The following is a 16,003-nucleotide window of genomic DNA, read 5'->3' as shown; positions in this document are numbered from 1 at the left end:
TTACTAGGGATTCAATTTCATTGAGTGGTATCTAACTACCGTGTCCCATCAGTGTAAGGATTTCTGCCTCCGCAACAGGACTCCCTCCCCCTTCCACTGTGCATGCCAAATCTGCTCCAGAGGGTTGGGAGAACCCCTAGAACAGATGTAGGGGGGCAGGAGGAGAAGAGGAGAATGTTCTGTTGTGCGTGCAGAAAACCTTGCACTGATAGAATGAGAGTGCTATGTTGGATTCCTCCTGTTGAACCTACCCCAGGACTTCTGAAGAAACATGTGCATGATCATGTTGCACGTCTTTTTGAAAAGACACAGAATTAGGTTTGTACTTCATACATTGAGCTGGTCTAGAGGCTGCAAACTGGTGCAAAACACTGAGACTAGGCTGCTGATGAGGACAGATTATTGCTCAAATGTTTGTGCTGGCTGCCCATATGCTACCAGGTCAGCCTCAGGGTTTCTGTGTAAAATTATAAGGTCATTAATCTGAGTCCAGAATATCTCAAAAACCACCTGAGATCTTAGGGTATTCACTGTAATGTATTGGACCTCCCATTGCTAGCATAAGTAGCTTATATCCACCAGGAGCTGTGTGTTCAGTATTGTGGACCCAATTTTATGGAACTCTTTCCCACTTGAGGTCAGAAGGGCCTCCCTGTTGAACATCTGGCATCTACTGAATACTTTATTCCTTCCCTTGAGCATTTTAACTGATTTCTGATTTTATATTTTAAACTGATTTTTTATATTTACTGTATTGAATTACTTGTACACTGCTTAGAGACGATTGGGTGGAATTCAACATAATGCTAAGTATGGTATTCACATAGAGAATGAGATCTGCTTGCAAAACCACACTTCTGCCCAGCACTCTAGAACAGATTTAAGGGGTATAGGAAGGATGAGAGGGACAGAAGTCCTATTGTCTGAATGGGCAATGCATTCTATGCATGCCAGCAACTGAGCTGAATCCCGTCCGCTGTAATTAAGTGGTAGATAAATTATTGAAATAAATAATGAATAAACAGGTGGCTAAGCCATGTGACAAACTAAAGCCTCAGTGATTAAATACCGTAATTACAACATAGCAACCTCGTGATTTCAATAAAGTTGTGTCTGTATACGCAGCAATGTGCCTGATATCAATAGGAAACTTTTGTTCGTAAAGTGAAAAGATTATTGTGTTCTGAACAGCATAAAACTGGTGTCACAAAACCAGACAAGGTCACATTGGGTTCTTTGAGGAGGCTAACCATGAAGTGCCCTCCAAATGTTGTTGGACCACAACTCCCATCAGGCCCACCGGCGTGTCTGATAAGGGATGATGGGAATTGTAGTCCAACAACATCTGGAGGGCACTCTACACCTGCTTTAATGTAATGAAGACTAATTAGGAGGCATTCAGCTGACAATAAAAGGTAAAGGTGCCCCTGCCCGTACGGGCCAGTCTTGCCAGACTCTAGGGTTGTGCGCTCATCTCACTCTAAAGGCCGGGAGCCAGCGCTGTCTGCAGACACTTCCGGGTCACGTGGCCAGCGTGACAAGCTGCATCTGGCGAGCCAGCGCAGCACACGGAACGCCGTTTACCTTCCTGCTGGTAAGCAGTCCCTATTTATCTACTTGCACCCGAGGGTGCTTTTGAACTGCTAGGTTGGCAGGCTCTGGGACCGAACGACGGGAGCGCACCCCGCCACGGGGATTCGAACCGCCGACCTTTCAATCGGCAAGTCCTAGGTGCTGAGGCTTTAACCCACAGCGCCACCCGCGTCCCTATCAGCTGACAATGGGCACACTCTATTGTTGGATGAGTTTCCAAGGATGAAAATATAGGTTGGATACACATAGCAATTTGAAGACATTTGACTGTGATCTGAGAGCCATACATACATATTGTTTATTTTGGCATTCTCTTGTTACTGGTTTTTGAAACACTTCTAACACTCACAAAACTTGTTTGACTAGAGATTAAGGCTGAACAAAATAAGCTGTATGCAGACAGCACTGACTAGCTCTATTATATCACCTTAAGTTCTTGGGAAAAGATTGCCTCCAACCTTACTTGTCCAGGAGATATTGACCAAGTTTATACATGTTGACATGTATATCATGCAGGTTCTCATGTTCATATTTATACCAGGGTTTAGACACAGGTTCATATTTATGCCATTTGATTCCCGTATCTTTCAGGTAGTGCCACAAAAAGATTGGATGACACTGAAATCCTAACCCAAAAAAAGTTAGTCTCTAATAATGTGGGACCTGATGTTTCAGAGAGCAGAAGGCTTACAGCTATTAGTAGAAATGGATACAGAAAAGGATTTCCCAATGAAGGTACTGTTCAAAAATTAATAACTAGCATTTTACTCAATTATCCAAGTTTTTCGAAATTAGAAGATTACTGTGCAACGTTAATTGTAATAAGCATAATGTAGAGCATTACAAAAGCATGTTGCAAAAGGACTAATCAAAACAGAAAGGTTAGTTTGCAATTTACTGCAAGCTTTAATCCTTCTGTTGTTACTGCATTATCATCTTTTCCACCATTATAATGTAGTACAAAAATGCTTCCATGCCAAAGGTAGGGGCTCCAAAGCCCCTGCCGACTGAAGTGAGTTATAATATGGAAATGCAACATCAGTCAACAGCTTTATATGTAAAAAATGAAAACAAAATCCCACGTTTCCTCCAGCTGTAGTTAAAGCTTAATTTTCAACACTGTAGATTCAAAGGCAAGGAATCTGTTATTGGAGGATTAACTTCTCTACTCAATAGCTTATTAAAATTCCCACCAACCTTGGCAGGCTGAGAAATATTGACATTTTTTCTTGAATCATAATAAACTAGAAGGTCAAAGTGTCTCCAAGTGGCATAAAAATTACAGTCCCTAAGTGGCACATCTGAATATCCTTTATTCACTTTACTAATTGTTCAGCATGCCCCTGCAACAATATCCATGGGACTGCTAATACTGTAACCTGTGCATGGCTTGATTGCAAAGGTCATGTACAATTACAGTGTATACTGTACATTTGTCAGAACACATTGTGCCAGTGCTAAAGCACAAAAGCCCTGCAGAAAAAGATCAGCACAGCTAACAGTCATATAAAGGGCTCTATTTTAAAAGAGAACTGTGGGCACTCAAACTTGATTTTGGTTGGGTTGTAGACTTGGGACAGTCTGTCCATGGTAGTCTCACACTCTGATTTTTTTTTTTTAATCATCTAAAAAAGCTCCCAGGACATATTTGGACCCTCGCTCCCTTCCTTCCTCTTCTCTCTGATAACTGTACCCTCTGCTTCCCTGGATTTCATTGACCTGCACTATTCCATAAAGTGTAATTGATGGTGCTACGTCATCATTGGTGATGATAATGAGGATGATGATAGAAGCAAACTCCTAACGTGATTCATCACATGTTGGCATGACCAAGAAGCAGAACCCAGAAGGAAGCTATGTTGTTAGGGACAACATTGACTCTCAGTGGTTAGTGCTATCAGGAAGCAGGCTAAGCCACTACCCAAATAGTGGCTCAAGTGCATGCAGTTTTTACTTGCCCTACCCCATGAGTGAATGACTGTTATTCACCCCAACTGGGAAACTCAAGCGAAACTAAAGCACTGCATTAGGAAGACCACTGTGGTAAGGACAAAGGTTCCTTTCACCTGATTGACATGGAGGTGCCCCTCACATAGGAAGGAGGAGCAGAACAACACCACTGCCCCTGATGTCATGTGCCTCCATCTGACCCTGTTTGCTCATGACCACATATTGAGCATGGATGTCTGAGGAGATGCCGTGTCCTGTAATTCCAGTTCCTGATGAAGGCTATGCCTGTAGTGGGCCATTTGGCACATAATATGTGCACAGTAGGGTCATGTGGCCTCAGGGACAGGGCAAGCAGTACAACTCCACTGTCTCTTTCCGTGTGCAGACTTCACAAGTACAGTGGTACCTCAGGTTAAGAACTTATTTCGTTCTGGAGGCCCGTTCTTAACCTGAGGTGCCACTTTAGCTAATGGGGCCTCCCGCTGCTGCTGCGCCGATTTCTGTTCTCATCCTGAAGCAAAGTTCTTAACCTGAAGCATCTGTAACCTGAAGTGTCTGTAACCTGAGGTACCACTGTAATGTGTGAATGGAGTTGGAGCTCTGCATCTCTCTGCACACCCCTCACCCACTGAACTAGTGAATTAACCGCTAGGTAACAAAATGGCATTGTATCCAGATAGATAGATGCTAATTTTCAGCCTGGTAAGGACTAGCAATTTGCAGAACGCGGCAATACTCACTTGAGAATAAAAATCAATAGAGGGGCATGCTTTGCTGAGGAGGGGTGGATCATGGGGATTTATATCCACACAGTCAAAATTGCAAATATCAAAATCTGACCTTGGAATTCAACATGTAAGCACTTAAGTCTGAGTTCCTGCTGCATAAGGAACAGCTAGCCCCAATGCTCAGCGGCATTATTCAACCCATGTTTCCCTGAGCTCTTTGGCAAGGACATGCTAGAGAGGATTATTAGACTTCGGCAAATTAATATTTGTATAGTCCTTTGAAGAGCTAAAGCACCACACAAGAATTATCAGTCAGTGTTCAGTTCAGGCAAGAGAAACAATAGACAGGCTTCAGCTGCGAATGAGTCAATACGAGAAAAGCCCCAAGGCATTTCCCATTTAGAAACACAGCTCTCTCTTCCCATTAATATAATTTGATATTTTTACTAATACACGGGATGTCACTGAATGCCATTCAAAGTTACAGAAAAGGATTCCTTACAGTGGCAAATAGCAGCCGCAGTCGGTTTGGCACAAAGCCATGCCTGCTGTCCATTTAGGATCCAGTAGTGTAATTACTTGGGACTTGCTGCAGTGTTAATTATCTGGAATGTTTCGTTGTAGGAATATAAAGAATTGTGCCAATGAGTAACTGTTTGCAGGGGCTAAGCCTTATTTATCTGCGCCAGTGGGCAGATTCACGGCGGGGCCTCTAAATAAAGCAACAAACCAAATCTGTTGTAGTGCTAGTCTGATAGTATTTTAGCACATGCTTTGGTTATGTACATTTGGCAAAGGCTAAGCTCCAAGTTCCTCAGCCTAGTGAAAGGCATCAAACCATCTATTTGTAACAGAGTGCTTGTGATTAAGAAGGCTGTCACTCAGAGGGCATCTAGAGGCACTGTTGTTCTTCACCAAATCCATTTAATTTGTGCCCTGGTGATTTAAAATAATGCTTCTAATGCTGCAATTCTATGTACACTTAAGGGGATTTAGTCACTAGCAAGCCACACATAGGAAACGCTGTCAAACATAGTGGGATTTGCTTCTGAATAAATAGTCCTAGGCCTGAGCTCTTAGAGGCAAACTAGACAGCATTAATTGGGCAAATGGAATGCAATTATCACATACGGTTTGTTATGTAAAAAGCAGCTGCAGGCAAGCTGGAGGAATGTCCTGGTCCTGGTTTTGGCCCTGGGGGGGATGGGGGGGGGGGAGAAATCAGTTCTCCACAGTTGCTATTTGCGTTTCTAGGGAAGCCTCCACAATGGCAACTTTGGACATGAATCTTCTGCAGGTACGTTAGCAGAGACAGAAAGAGTTAACTTCCCTGCCCCACAGTCCTGAGAGGCTTCCCTGTGGCTGCTAGATCCTGGATTACCCAGGGTTCCAGGATCTGGGTGGCCTGTGCATGAAGTGGTAAATGTGTGAAGGATTCCCCACCTTTGACAGCCATTGTAGTGAATGGACTGGAGAGGTAGCTCTGGGCGGACCTGTTCCCCATGGGCTCAGGGCTAAAACCAAGGACCAGAAGCCCCCCCTTTATACTCACTTTCCCTCTCTCTTTGAACAATATTATCTAGGGGGCTATAGAATATCACAGGGATGGGGGACCTGTACCCTTCTATGTTGGACTTCCATCAGGCCCAGCCAGCATGATCAGTTGGGTCAGGGAGGGTGGAACTTCATTGCGCAATAGCACCTTGTTTCCCTCACCCCAGCCTGAACCATGCATTGCTCCTCCAATCAAAGCTGCCTTCCTGGTATGCTACTTGATATTTGCTACTCTTCTCATCTGATCCCATCCTCTCCTGCAAGCCTACTCAGGCTTAGCAGCATGCATCAACTCCCATGATCCTTATCCAATGTTCATGCCATGGGTGAAATTGTAAAACAGACAATAGCTGAGGTAGAGGGGAATGGGAAAATAGCGCATAGCGTGTTGCCTACAAGCTGGCTTTGTTTTGAGCTGTTCTTTTGCCAGATAGGTTCCCCCCCTCTTTTCAAATAAAGGATCCACACAAATGAGCTATTTTGGAGCGAAATACTGCTTTGCATTCCCAACATGGCAAACCACACTACAAAGAACAGCCTCATAAGAGGACTTCTCAAAAGCACTCTTAATTAACACACAGGTGAGTAATAGCTTCCGACTAAACATTTGACCTCGGTCATCTGGTACATTAAGCAAAGTAGCTCCAAAGGCATGTTCTTTCATGTGATTGCTATTTACAACAATGCCTGTCTGTTAAAAGCATATGGCTGTCCAAAGAAGACTTGACTGCCTAAAAAGAAATTTCTAAGGCTCATCAGCCAAGGCGAACTGAAGGATCTCTCAGGTCACTTCTCAGCTTCTGAGACGACGACAAAATTCAGGATGTAGTTCACTAATTAAACAAGCCGCTCATCAACATTTCTCTCGTGTTATTAAAGCTGAATGAATTCCCCACTCTGGCAAGGAGTATAAAAAACAGTAATGGAAAAGGTAATCAAGTGAAACTACTAGCTAACTGCATGGAGGATTTATGAGCCCACCATGCTGCATAAAAAAGATATAATTCGTTTAATTTATTAGTCATAAAGAAAGTAATTTACTTTGGTTAAAAACTGATCATCTTACAAAACAAGCCACTTTTTGACACTAATTAAATTTACCAAATATGGCCGAAGACTGGAGGTACTATATTATATTAACATTAGTGTGACAGGAGAAGAAGTCTATTTGTCTCCCTTGTGAACTGCTCCTGGTGATCGCATGAATTCAGGTTAGAAATAAGTGATGTATAGACATTAGTAGGAAGAAGTCTGTGAAGCTATGGTTGTCCTTGATATTAAATTCAATGGACATCATCTAGCCAAAGCTACACCATACTTAGCTCTGGTAGATTTCAATTGGTCAGCTAAGTGCACATTCCTGTTTCCCCACTGAAGTCAATAAGAATTCAAAGTGCTTAACTTTGGCTTTTGATCATGCACATCTCATCAGTATCCTTTAATACACAAAACACAGTACACTGCTAAACTCAGTTTCTAATATTTTCAAATGGTTTATGTTTTTTATAACCGTACTATGGTATACATTGTCACCTCTCTTTAAAAATTCTATTCTCTACTGCAGTTTCAATGCAAAATTTCTGACTGGCTGAACTTCCAGTAAGTTTAATGGGAGTTAAACCTCCTGTGGAATTTACTAGCAGGTTTTGTTTTTAAATGCATCTCCATGATCATGAGAACTATAAATTTCCTTTTAAAGACGCAGATAGCTCAGATAGCTGAGCTTAGGAATGTGAATTCTGCATCAGACATCTTCCCGAGTACAGAACCTTTCATATGCAGAATCATAGGACACTAAGTGTTCAGATTATAATGGTTAGGGTACGTTCTGCAGTTTCTCTAGCTGTGCGTGTCTCTAGCTGTATATTCAGTAAATATGCAGGTTACAATCCATTCCCATAAAAATATATATGAATGCTATGGCACTGATTTCAGTGTTTTATGGCTTGCATAGATCACATCTAGGCCATCAAAATGCTATCAAGCATGAATTACACATTAATTACCTGTGAAGAATAGTAAGTAAATTTGAATATCCTGCGTGCCCCCATCGTATTGAGCAAGTATAATTTACTTTGCTTGTAAGGATAATAAACTAGCAGATCTGATAAGGGAGCTTCCTCCTTCCCTTAGCAATGCATATTTATGATCTATTCCTCAGGTAAATTTATACTTTGAAGCAATATAAATTTAGTCATATGCTAATTCAGCTCCGTTGCTCTTCAGCTAGCAAACCAAAGTATGCATTTTTGTCACTGCAATATGACGGGTTTGGCATAATTTCTAAGGGGTGCTTAAGTCCAACTCAGCAGGCAAACGGTGCTGATTTCTCATATTTGTTGTACATGAGAGCAAGGATTTGGAGACGGTTTCTCCCCCGCCCTCTTTTTCTTGCAACAAGAATGCCTTGTTTAGAAGAAAAAATTCTTTCTGCTTTATATTGCATAAGCTTACAACAAGTTAGCCTCTGCATAAACATCTTGTAGTCGTGGAAAGACTAATGGGTTCTTTTAAAACAACAACAACAAACCAAGTGCAGCCCACTCTTTTAGCTGATGAAGTCTGGAGGTCATGCACATTTTTCAGCCACAATATCTAAAGAGGACATAGAGGAGGACACCAACGAGTCAGAATTCCACTGGAAAGAGATAACACGGGGCTCAGAGGAGAATGACAGAGTGTTATTGGTCCCCATATTAATTTTAGGACACTCTGGGAATTGGAATAGGAGGACAGCACGCCTGATTTATAACCAGGGAATACAGCTTGAAAAGCTGGGTGAGATTAAGCTAGAAATATTTTAGTCATAGTGCAGAAGTTTATGCATAAAAATCTGCTAACCAGATACATTCATCTATGATGGGCTAACATAACAGATTGTCTAGATCAGTGGTTCCAAAACATTTCCCCTCACAGACCACTCAAAAATTGCTGAAGGTCTGGCAGACCACGTAAGGATCTTCTTTTGCCTGTTGTAGCAAATGTAATGCACAGTGATGGATGCAGAATTATTTTTAATTGTATTTTTAGTGCTTCTTTTTATTTCCTATCTTTTGTATTTTGTTGTCTCACAATTTGAATTCTATAGAATTCTAATACAATAAAATACAATGTTAAGGAATAAAAGTAATAAAAATACAATTAAAAATTAATATGACTATTTAATGCTATCAGTGTGCCGTTTTTCATCTTTCATTACAAATCTGCAGATATGTCGTGGACCACCTGAATGACGCTCATGGACCACTGGTGGTCCAGAGACCATGGATGGGGAATTGAGTGAAAGGAAGGCAGAGTGAATGATTGACAGGCAGACAAAGCTTATGTGAGGGAGAGCAGAACTGGATAACGTTATAGTGGTAACACAGGTAAGGCAATAACATTAATTCACATGATATTCATGGAAGATAAAGGCTGTCAGTGGCTACTAAAATCTAAAATCTTATTGTTTTAATTTTTTTAGTTGTTTTTAATGTTTCAAATATGTTTTTTATTTGATATTTTATTGTTCCTTTTCTTGGATGTGTGCTTCCTCAGGCCCCCTTAGGGATAGAAATTTAAGAAATAAATAAGTAGATAAAGGCAGAGCTACAACTACCTTCTCATGTGAATATTGAGGTGATATAACTGAATTGTCATCTGTGGGAAGGACACTCTCTCTTAGAACTTAATTTTAATGCTAGGCACCTAAATTTAAAGCTTAGTTGACCACCCAATGAGCCCATTAAGTAATCTAATGTCTGTATATTTTTCTTAGTTAGGCCTTGTCAGGACATTGGAGGACGTTGCAAGAAATAAAGAAATGCCCAGTTATCTGTGCTTTAGGGTATGGATCACAGTGAAGTTGGGAATTGAGCGATTAGAGCTAAAGATCTCTAAATGCTTCTAAAAGCATGATATGAAATCCCTGTAGGCGATTGCTCAAAGCTGGGCTTGTTGAATCTCATTTCTTTCATTACCTCTTTCCTGCAGCCCCAGGCTTTCCCTCTTAATCCCAAGGCCATCCTTCTTTTTCTCTTCTTCTTCTGTTGCCTTTTACCCTTTGACCACTGCAGTGAATGCTTACACTCAGAGGCCTATTCTAAAAGATGAGTGAGATCAATAGTTCAGCGTCACACATCCATTGCTTCAGTGAGATTCCTCTAGCAAAGACCGTGCACAAAATTTGTGGTGCAATGATGAAATAAATGTCCAAATAACATATCAGTTATCACGGCCATTCTTTAAAAGCTGAGTCCGTGGAAATGGTCAGATGTCATCTGAGATGTTGTCTCAATCTTTAAAAATCTATTTCTCTATTATCTGCATCTACTTCCTAACCTTGAAAGTTAACTACTGCAACTTACATTGTAACCACTTACATTGTAGCCTTAACTCCCCACCACCACCACTGCCCCTGCAAGAACAATATTTTTGAGGGATCAATGATTCCTCCATTTCTTTTCTATTCCTCAAAGGGAATTTTGTCTCTCTCAATTTTTTCTGAACTTGTGGAATGTGGTGACTGAAGACTGTGAGGTGGGTTGCCTAGGGTCTGGACCAGGGGTAGGCAACCTAAGGCCCAGGGGCTGGATTGTCTTCTCAATGCTGCCTGCGGACGGTCCGGGAATCAGCACGTTTTTACATGAGTAGAATGTGTGCTTTTATTTAAAATGCACCTTTGGGTTATTTGTGGGGCATAGGAATTCATTCATTCATTTTTTTCAAAATATAATCCGGCCCACCACATGGTCTGAGGGACGGTGGACCGGCCCACGGCTGAAAAAGGTTGCTGACCCCTGGTCTGGACATTAGTCAAACATTACATAGGAACTCTACACAAATTATGAATGCTGCACAGGAACTCTCTCAGGCAACCCCAAAACATGCCCCTCTTTGCTTAATTGGGACTGAACCATCATTACTGCCCTGAACATGATAACACAGGAAAACTGCATAAAATATTATATAGAAGGTACAGTGGTACCTCGGGTTACATACGCTTCGGGTTACAGACTCTGCAAACCTAGAAATAGTGCTTCAAGTTAAGAACTTTGCTTCAGGATAAGAACAGAAATCGTGCTCCGGTGGTGTGGCAGCAGCGGGAGGCCCCATTAGCTAAAGTGGTGCTTCAGGTTAAGAACAGTTTCAGATTAAGAACAGACTTCCAAAACGAATTAAGTACTTAACCCAAGGTACCACTGTACTTGTATGCTTCAGCCCCAACTAGCCACACCAACTAGGGGTGAGGGAGGCTCATGTGATTCACTACGTCTCTCAAAATCTGGGTGTGTGGACCAGGTAAGCTGCACAGTGGTTCCTTTTCCTGCTCATGTGTCCCAAAGCCCTGAAAGTCTCGGAAATTGAGGGCAAGTCTAGGAATCCCCTAACCTGCTGCCTCTGGCTCAGCACCCAGAGGCCCAATGGCTTCTCATAGTGGCACATGCAGAGCTTGTCTGAGGTCTGGGGCAGGAGTCTTGTTAAAATCAGTTTATTAACTCAAACAAAAAGGCAGCTGGTCCCTGGTGGGGGGTCCCCAGCCAACTTAGCCCTCCAAGGGCTGGGTATGATGCCATGAAATGGCAGGACAGCAGGAATGAGGAAGAGGATAGCAGCGGGGGGTGTAGCCATGACTGGGGCACACTGGGACAAGCTGGGGGTGGAGGAGGAGAGGTTGGTGTAGAAAGTACTCACAGCGTGTCGGAGGATGGTGAGGGGATGGGGTTCAGTGCACAGGAACTATAGCAGCAGGACCCATCTCCAGAGCTAGAGGGGTCCCTGTCCATGAACAAAGCAGGTTCTGATGTATAGGGAGAAGAAAGCAGGGTACTCTAGGAAGCTGAGACAGTCAAGGCCCACAGCCCTGCTCTCTAGCTGGCCAGGTGGGGCTCACTAGCTTTGATGGGAGGCATGTGATTCCTTAGCTGGAGTAGTCTCAGAACAGGTGAGGCTCACATGTCTCATCAAGCCCAGATGCTGCAATCAGCATGCGAGATATAGAATGGAAGCAGAGCTGAGGTGCTGTGTCTGCTCAACTTCCCAGGAGCTCTTTGGGACTGTGTTTGTGTACAACTGACCTTCAGGTGCTCTGAGCTCTGGATTGGCTGCAGAGGCAGGAACCGGGCCTAACTGGACTTTGGGCCTGTGTCCTAATATCTGCCTTGGGATTGTGTACCCCAGCGGGACTTGCACATCTACTGAACTATCATGGTTCCCTACCTTGGGTTGCCATGTGTCCTCTTTTTCCAGGACATGTACTCTTTTTTCATGGGTAGAGTCCTCATAGCAATCCACAGTTAAAAGTAGAAGTTGGCAAATGTGTCCTCTTTTTTCTCTTCAAAATAGGGTAACCCTAACTAAGCACCATTTAACCCAGCTACTAGGCAGAGTAGGCAAATAAAAAACTCTTCTCATGTTTGGTTTGATCAAGAGACAATTCTTACCTGACCTCAAAGTGACTAGATAACTTGCTTTGAAGCACAGGGAGCTTGGGGTGGATGCTGGAACCAGGATTTAAGAAACAGGTGAAGGGATTTCTAAGCCCTTTCTGGCTCTGTCCCACTCCAATAGCATGTGGATGTAACATCTTTTCTGTGGTGGTCCCCATTTGTTCAATGCTCTCCCCAGGGAGGCTCGCCTGACATCTTCATTACATATCTTTAGGCACCAGGCAAAAACTTTCCAATTCTCCCAGGCCGTTGGCTAATTAAACTATCTATGGCATTTTAAACCTTTGGGGTATTGTTTTGTTTGTTATTATAGAATAGAATCATAGAGTTGGAAGAGACCTCAAGGGCCATCGAGTCCAACCCCCTGCCAAGCAGGAAACACCATCAGAGCACTCCTGACATATGGTTGTCAAGCCTCTGCTTAAAGACCTCCAAAGAAGGAGACTCCACCACACTCCTTGGCAGCAAATTCCACTGTCGAACAGCTCTTACTGTCAGGAAGTTCTTCCTAATGTTTAGGTGGAATCTTCTTTCTTGTAGTTTGGATCCATTGCTCCGTGTCCGCTTCTCTGGAGCAGCAGAAAACAACCTTTCTCCCTCCTCTATGTGACATCCTTTTATATACTTGAACATGGCTATCATATCACCCCTTAACCTCCTCTTCTCCAGGCTAAACATGCCCAGCTCCCTTAGCCGTTCCTCATAAGGCATCGTTTCCAGGCCTTTGACCATTTTGGTTGCCCTCCTCTGGACACGTTCCAGTTTGTCAGTGTCCTTCTTGAACTTGATCTTTGTGTTTTTATACTGTAAACCACCCTGTGATCCTTGGATGAAGGGCAGTTTATTAGTTTAATAAATAATAATGTGTATTCAGTCCCTTGAGAACAATGTGCTTTCCAGGCAGTGGATGCTTGTTCAAACTATTATCACATTTAGAGTGAATGGTATGGCTATCTTCTCCCTGTCATAGCCAGATGGGATGGAAAATTGGAACAGTTTTTTTTCTGCCAAACAAGCAAAGCGCATAAATAAGCATAGATCATAGCCATGGTCAGAATAATGTAAATAGAGTTTAGGCCCTCTCTCTCCCAGATAGTTTTGCCTAGCCTAGGTGAAATTATTGCTGACCAAATAAAAACAAAAGCTTCCTAAAACTGAAGACTTCAAAGCTGATTCCTGCTTTTGTAAATGCTTTTTGAAATTCACTGTAGGGATTGTGCTAAGACATTGTGCTGAATCACCACCACCATTCAGATTGCTATAAACATGGGAGCCAGGGGAGCAGTTACTTCACTGACGAAGCCCAGCATAATACTCTAGATGTGAGTGCTACATCATGTTCTAATATACGTTGCTACCTACACAGATTATCTGGCTTTTACTGAATTTATAAATTATGAATGCTCTTTTGACCTTTCTTTCTCCCTTCCTTTGTTTCTCCTCTCTGGACCACACATTGCATTTACCAAAGAAATACTACACAAAATGGCCTCTCCATGGCAAGTGATTCCAATATCAGCATTGAGGACTAGAATGATATACAACATGGATCGCTGCTTTAATAGCACGAGTCTCTGCACTCCTGCCAGTGACCACCAGGAAAGTAGAGCCTTTGTTTGGAAAGATACATCATGCCTCAGAATATCAGCTGCTAGTGAACAAATACCATCTGCCATGGCACAAAGTTGCATGTGGGGTGACATTGTGTACCACCCTGAGAGACACATGGCATGAGTGCCAGATGTAATGCATGGAAAGAAGAGCATGTCTTATGGCACTGTGTAAGTTCTGCTCCCTTCTCAGTCCATTTATTCTGCTTCTCACTTGCCCTAAAAGGTGACAAAATAGACAAGACTGGTAGTCTCTGAGTGGGATTTTTTTTTAATGAGTGGACCTGTGTGGTTTTGAAACAGTATCCTCTCACCACCACCCTCAACTATTTCATAATCCACACATAGTGTCAGTTTAAATACATGGTCATGATCGGCAGTGAAATGAAGTGAAATAAAAGTAGAGAGGTACCCTGATACAATTTTATAGTGATTGAGGATCACATAAATCACCCCTCTTGATTACAGAACCTGTGAAATAGGGAAAGGATCTTCACTATGGCTTGTGGATTGTGCCCACAGAACAGGAACGCATAAAAAGCCCTGCTCCAAGTTGTTGTGGAATGTGCTACTGATATTTTTGGAACCTGAAGGATAAATTCTCCTGGGGTGGATCTACACAGAGGGGGGGAAAGCCGCTGTAAACAAGTCAGAGATTAGATAGTTATAACAAAAGGGGGAGGGAACCCTATGGAAAATAGTGTATAAAATTTTCCTGCTTTCTGGCGCCATCTGGTGTTGCATGTTTATACTGCATCCAAATCGTTGTTTCTTTACTAATGTAGCTGAGTCCTAAGTCTCTCAAGTAATGTGATCCTGATCTGTATATGTTAGTACCACCTCAAACTTGGCCTGGTGGCAGATTGGCTGCCAGTGCTAATCCCACAAGCAGCGTGTTTTTATGCTAGCAGTAAGTTTACAGCCACAAGCGACCTAGCCACAATGCAATGTATAGTGTTAAGCGTTTAAAGTTAGATGGTAGGGATTATGTAACAAAAGAGGGGAGGGGAGGAGAGAGATGGAAGAGGATTGAGTAACAAGGGCTCATATCTCTCAAGGAACATGGAGCAGGGGCCTGGGCTTCACCTCACTCAGGACGTTAGAGCAGCAATCCTGAGACAAATGTAATTTGTGCCTTAGCTTTGTTGAATATTTGTCAAGAACCCAGTTGCCACCATGCTTAAAAATAGGTTGGATGGTTTCCCCCATTTTAAGACAATTGAAACTGCTAATAAATATGGCACCCAAGTTAATGAGTTTTAAAGAGGCAACAAGGCACAATAATTTACATATTGCTGTAAGTGGATTAACAATGTAAATAGGAGACAGCAGGAAAAATTGGAAGGCTGTTGTTTTTAAAGGACTATTCACAATGCTCTGAAAGGAAGGGGATTACGCAAGCTGTAAATTCTTATTTCAATTTTGGCCAGCGTGAGGGAACTCTGGATACTCCATTTTGAGAGCAGGCCAACATATTGTCAACTGAAAACAATAAAGCAAACACTTTTGAATGCTTGTTTTTGATTTCCCTGTTATCTTTAGCTAAGCTATTTTCTTGGCTCAGAGATAACATTTTCACAAACAATACCATCTTTTTCGGTTGCTCTAAATGGCTTTGTAGCTATATTAACAAATTCCCAAAGCTTTGTTTTACATTGGCAGTTGCCAGTGGTGAGACCGAGTGGTCTACTACAAAGCCTGATTAGTTTGACATTTGCACCTGAATTCTGAGATAAACTCTGGTATTCATGGGTGGCAAGTTCTTGCTTCTCAGTTCCCTGAAACCCAGTCAGTGTCACGTGAAGCTCCTTTTGCCTATGTCCTGGATACCACTGAGCACCATTGTTTTCAAAGTGGCTGTCAGTCATTACCCCCCCCCCCAACCACCACCCCAACCTATGCAAGCCATCCCTTATTGCAAAGAGAAACCCACGGTCCTTCAGATGTTGTTGAACTGCAGTTAGTTCCACCCAGCATGGCCAATGGTCAGGGATGATGGGAGTGATGATGGGAATCCAACAACATCTGGAAGGCCACAAGTTCCTTATGCCTGATTTAATGGAGTGTGTCATCACTGAGTGATGATCATACACATGAAAATTCCCCTTATTTTCAATACATGAGCTGGCAATTAGACCCC

General features: G+C 42.5%; 1 protein-coding gene across 3 annotated transcripts in view; it reads right to left on the bottom strand.

Annotated features, from left to right (window-relative positions):
• Nucleotides 1-16,003, bottom strand: part of FSTL4 (follistatin like 4) — a 343,973-nt gene that overhangs the window by 228,514 nt on the left and 99,456 nt on the right. The window lies entirely within an intron of this gene.

This window comes from Podarcis tiliguerta (assembly GCF_965153285.1).
Source record: "Podarcis tiliguerta genome assembly, chromosome: 2".
Taxonomy (NCBI): Eukaryota; Metazoa; Chordata; class Lepidosauria; order Squamata; family Lacertidae; genus Podarcis; species Podarcis tiliguerta.
Note: the sequence above shows the minus strand (reverse complement) of the source record. Positions and strands in the feature narration are given on the sequence as shown.